The sequence below is a fragment of the Dreissena polymorpha genome, chromosome 3 (genome assembly GCF_020536995.1).
Source record: "Dreissena polymorpha isolate Duluth1 chromosome 3, UMN_Dpol_1.0, whole genome shotgun sequence".
NCBI classification, from domain to species: Eukaryota; Metazoa; Mollusca; class Bivalvia; order Myida; family Dreissenidae; genus Dreissena; species Dreissena polymorpha.
The window spans coordinates 97,596,699-97,602,698 of NC_068357.1; positions in this window are offsets into that span (position 1 = coordinate 97,596,699).

The following is a 6,000-nucleotide window of genomic DNA, read 5'->3' on the forward strand; positions in this document are numbered from 1 at the left end:
TCACTCCAATTAAAGTTTCCTACTGTTATCGCACAACCACAAGAGCAGGTCTATGTTTGTAAAATGTACAATTACTTTTTAATAAGTCAGAATATCATGCTGTCACTCATTATATGACTTATTATGCAATGGTGTTGAAAAACATTTTTGAACATTGTTTTTATTGTATTTCAGTTAATTTTAACAGCAATCCGAAATGTATATGTTCAATGTGTATTACCCTACTTAAACTAGCGTATTGTTTAAGTTATATGATTCTATAACATACACTACTTTTGCATACGTTTATATGATAAATAATATTCATATATTTTTCTTTTCGCAGTTGTTTGCATGCTTTTGTTTCATAAGACTACCGAAAATGTTTTTATTTACCAGAATGAAAAAGGAATATTATACTTTATTTTAATAATATTATGTATATGATATTGACCTCATTTCACAAAATTAACCTTCATATTTAAAAATATGAATTTTACAGTTTATCAATGTCAAATTTTGTATTATGAATTACCTTCATAAGTTGTTACATAGTGGAGTTTTGCGTGTGTTACGAGCATTTCCACCCATTGATATCGCTGACGCTGACGACATAAAACGATTGCTTTCAACATATACAAGTTGCTCTTTCAATATAAATCTTTTGCTTCTTGCTGATCTGATAGATATATTTGCATTGTCCCAAAAGAAATGGAGCCTATGCCAAGGAGGCGGCGTCAAAAAACAGGAGGTGGCAACAAAGTACACCTTCAGCTATAGTACAGTGACGTATTTTATAACGGTTTCTGCATATTATATTTACATTACATATGTTTGTAAGTTGACTTCTTAAACTGTCGAATCTGTAACTTTAGTCGCAGATACATATATTTAGGCATAACCAGCTGTTTGCCAATATAGCATGGCTGGAGTTAAACGTCTGCCTTTGTAATATGAAAACGTGAGTTGAACAGCTTCATACGTTTCAGTGAACGGGCGTTTGCATCGGTTCTCGATCTGTTCGTTATGCGCTTCCGTGTATATATTCTTCATAAGCCCTTTGCTAAAAAGCGTCTACAGCACATAGAATAAGCAGTAAACGTTTAAACAACACTATTATCATCAAATGCAGTGAATACAAGTCTTGGCCATGTTGTTGATCATGAATGTTACAACAATGCGTACGTGCTGAACAAATGAATATGGCAAAAATAAAGCATTAAATGAGGGATCTGAAATGAGCCTTGTGTCTCGTGCATAGTTCTGCAAATCGGAAACTATTGTTTATTTCACTGTGTATGAATAAAAAATAAAAGCTGTTTATTGTAGGATAAATAAATGTGCAGGTTCTTAAAGTTTGAATTATCATCTTGTAAATAGTGTATAAACCATTTCGTTTGTTTGTTTTCTGCCGTGTTTAACATAAGTTCAGTCATATCACGACAGTCAGTTAATCTACGCACTCTTTTGCTGAGTTTACCAGACTAATTATCAGTACTCCGCGTTACATCATATAGCGGAGTACTGTTGTCCTGACGGACATGAGAAAACAAACCGGGTTTGCAAGTTTGTTTGTGTAGGGCTATTTATAGAAATAAATAGCGTTCGATTTTAGTTCTACCGTAGTTGTCAACGTGGCAACATCAAATTCAAATTTATGTTGTTTTTGTTTTATACAAAATTCTTGGTTGGGTGTTCCCAGCAGAGAAAATTAACAGGAGTTGTTCGTAGGCGACTACGATTCGTGTGATGAATATAAGGTTTAATCTGTAGTTAATCGTAAAAGAAAATTACTTTATGGTAATGCGGTTAAATTTTAAACAGTTATTATTAAGCTTGAACCAGTCAAAATTTACTAAAAATTTTCTACAGATTTTACCTGAGCATACACTAAGGCACAGAATACAAATATGAATTATACATGTTGGTATAGATTAGAAGTTTTGTACTTGCTTTATAAAATGCAAGTCTGTATTGAAGCTGTGTGCACATGGTGCCACAATATATGCGTCTCTCGCACTTTGAACAACATTGTTGTTTTTTACGTTTGTTTGGAACAAAGTTAGGACGTTCACATACAAGCATGACAACAACTGCCTTACTTGTATTCGGGATAGAATAGACATAAAATATATTCCTTGATCAACAATCAAACGTTATGTATCGGGCCAGGAATTGAACCTGCGATCATCGATGTTGTAGTCAACGGCTCTACTACTGAGCTAGCCGGCCGGGTCTAACAAGACAAACTACATCTAGTCAGGTTTACGACACTCGTCCGTATTGTCCAACACACTCGTAGACTATAACTTTAGAGCAAATACTATTGTCTAAACTCTATTTTCTTGGAACTGTTCAACATATATATATATATATATATATATATATATATATATATATATATATATATATATATATATATATATATATATATATATATATTTCTGTTAATGTAATTATGTTTAAAAAAGATAATACTAATCATATGAATATTATCTATCGAATTTATTCATGTGATGATAATATTTTGATACGAGTGTGAAATCATACATTTGCGTCACCACAAGTTTTTTAGCGCCACCCTTTTGAGATTGGCTCCAGCTCTTTCGGAAGTATTTTTAGATCGACAATGAGATAATGATTTTTTTAATGTAGCATCTTTCATTTGATGATAGCAATATCTATTTAATTGGATGGACATTTTCTCGCAACACAAACAAAAAAACATTCTGTTCAACATTCCACTATGTCTTAACTTATTTAGGTTCCCACGTTTCCAAATGGTTGTGATTGTATATTTCTATAATTTTGTGGATGCATTAATCTTTGCTGAATCGCGTAAGATTGTCCTATTTTTAAACTAATGCGAAACATTTTCAAAAACAAACGATATAAACCTCCTCACAATGAAGATTTCTCCATGAGTTTATATAAAAAAACCTGCTGGTCCTTAACGCCACATAGGAAGTATTATTGGTTCGTTTATTAATGTATTAAAAAAAAGAGGAGTCGCCAGTGATTAACGGCAGTGTGTTTATTGACGCGCGTTTTCGTTGTGTGTTACTTTACTGACGCCGCAACACTGAAGTAAAAATAATTTCTTTTGGTGCCGTGACAAACTGAAATGATGACTCCAAAATTACGATGAAACAGAAGGGACACAAATGCACCGTGACGCGACTTGAATCGACAATTTAGGCGATTCAACGTTAAGATGCCGATTTCGAGGAGCTGGATACGGTCGAACAAACTATCCAAAATAATTTTGCGATCTACACGCTCAGATTCACTTCCCAAAAATTACTATGAACACATTTAGACGGCTATATTAGAGTACGAAGATATAAATTACGCATGGTTATTTAAGCTACAGATTACCAGATCGCCAGTTTAAAAAAATAACGCTCTCAAATTTGAATGTTTACTCCTAAGCTTTTCCGGCTCTCGTTTTTGGCAAGACACCCCGAACTACACAATGATTGAATGGCCAATCGCACACATATTATATTCCTGCTACATCGCACATTTCAGTATACCACCGATTGCTCTTAATAGTTGACATTCGAAGTTCGACCGCAATATCCTTGGGTAGTTCCTGTTTAGAGGTCACCATTCATTCTACTAGTATATGTAAACAGCGTTTTTCGCATGCGTTGACGTTTCTTAGCACGTCTTTTTTATTGTGTTTTGTTTAAGAGTTTATGATTTTATTCTTGAAAAACATTTAAGTGAAACGGAATGGAAATTAAGCGTTTGATTGTTCATAAGCGGGGATGTTAGAATAGCAACCCCCAATATAAGTCATTCCGCTAAGTAACAATTAAATTCTCTTCATGGTTTAAAAACTACATTACTTATGTATACACATCTTTTGTTGTTCAATTTGGGCAACTGCTTGTGATTAAAAGAGATAAGTAAACGTTAACATTCTTTCGTAACTTTATCAACTTCTGATCATTATGTATTGTTGCTTGTTATATTCGTTGGGTAAACTTTGCTTATTTGATTTTTAAATGAAAATGTACATCTTTGATGCTGTACAAACGCTTTCTGGCTATTTTTTGACAATGGTGGCCGTTTTTTAGTACAACGTTGTAAAATTGAAAATTCATGCATATTCGGGTTAAGATTTGGTTAATATTTCACAAAGTATAACTTAAACTTTTCTAGAAAATCACGACTTTGGATTTTGTGAAAAATCGCCGCGACACCACGTGACTCTCTTATTAAACGCGTCATTTGGTCCGCAGTTACGTAGAATCTATTATTTCTAGGGACCGCTAAATTGGAAGTGCCCCATACACCGAAATCAATCTTTGTGGTTGTGTATGTGTTGGCAACATTCACACATTAATTACTGTTGGGTGTTCTTAAAATCATTAATGGAAAGAGATGATTTAAAGAGTGATTCGCATTCACGAATTTTACTTTATACAAGTTTTTTATTATTACATAAACGCTACTGACAGAGAGCCAAAACAATAGAAGTTACATGATAAATTTACTAGAAGTTGCAGGCCTTTTGAACACTGTGGACAGTTTGAACAAGTCATTCGGCTATACGGAAACGCATATTCGGAGGCTAGATTCTCACAACCAGAACGAAAGTACATTTGGATCGTTCCCATTCCCGTTCTCGTCCAGAAATGTCCGTCAAATATTGGGGAACGATGGATCGTGAATGCGTCCCTTTTCAAAAAGACTAGAAATTATTGGAAAAGATGGTTGGAGTAGAATTTAGAATTTAAAATGGAGTAAGCCCTTTAACGTTTTGTTTTAAAAGGTAATGATCCTAAACCCGACACATCAAGGTGATTGATAATGTTGTGTTACAATAATGTTTCTGCCATTGGTGAACATGTTCACTCATATCAATTTAATGGTTAAAAAGTTCCAAAACAAAGTCCGACAAAAAAACAACAAGACGATTGCATGTATTATCTTTGATATCATGTAGTATTACTTAAAAGTTATACTGCGTCGCTAAAATTTGAAAAGTTTAAATAGTATGTAAACATCAGCAAATACGACAACTCGTTTCATCAACTACGATTATGATTCCTATGAGGCAAACATGATAACAAGCATCGCAACTCGAATACCGCTGTATTTTGAAGGTTAGCATGATATGTATGCTAGTGGCAATATAAAGAAGTGAAACCCTAGCTGCTTGAGCAGTTTTGCATTCTCAGTATAAACAATTAGTTGGCCCTTTATTTAAGCTACGAAACAACATACACACATAGAAGAATAAAGCCGGGTTCACCGCCTTGTAACGGTCAATGCAAAGCATTTGGGGTTTAAACCAGTTTTAGAGCGCTCAACCTCACACTTTGCCCAATAATATTCATGAAACATATAAGTGTAAATACAATTTAACCTCATAGCATCGCAACTCAAATTAAATAATAATAAAAGGGAAAATAAACGCATTCAATTTAATTACCATTTAGTTACTCAATGGTAGGAAGGAGACCAGAGCAACAGAATTACAACTTTTTGAGGAACGATAAAATGAAATTAAGAACAAGTGTCAACTGTTTCCATTCTTTTTAGAAAAAAAAATTTAAGAATAAAGCATCATATAGTTAATATTTCAGCCATATGAGTGTTTTGAAAAGAAAAAGCATATACAGAACACGAAGAAGTGCAGGAAATATTGATGGTGCGCAGCTCTAATTTGTATTCACGAATTATGGAACATTGAAATATCCTCTATATAGCAGAGCCTCTGCAACTGTATGAATTGTTTGTTTAGAGGACATCTAATCCCAAGCTGTGAATTCCTATTAGTACTCGAGTATGTTTGGAATTAAAATACTGGTGCATATTAAGTGACAAGATCTTTTCAGAACTTGAGGTATTGTTTTAATTTAACATCTATTTGTCTGACTGTCTCGTTGTGTAGGAATACAAGTAAATATTAGTAGGGAGAGATTACCATGATTGTCACAAAATGCCTTGTTTTAATGCGCAATGTGTCCATTAAATAAGTTTAACACGAGACAAACAAATACCATT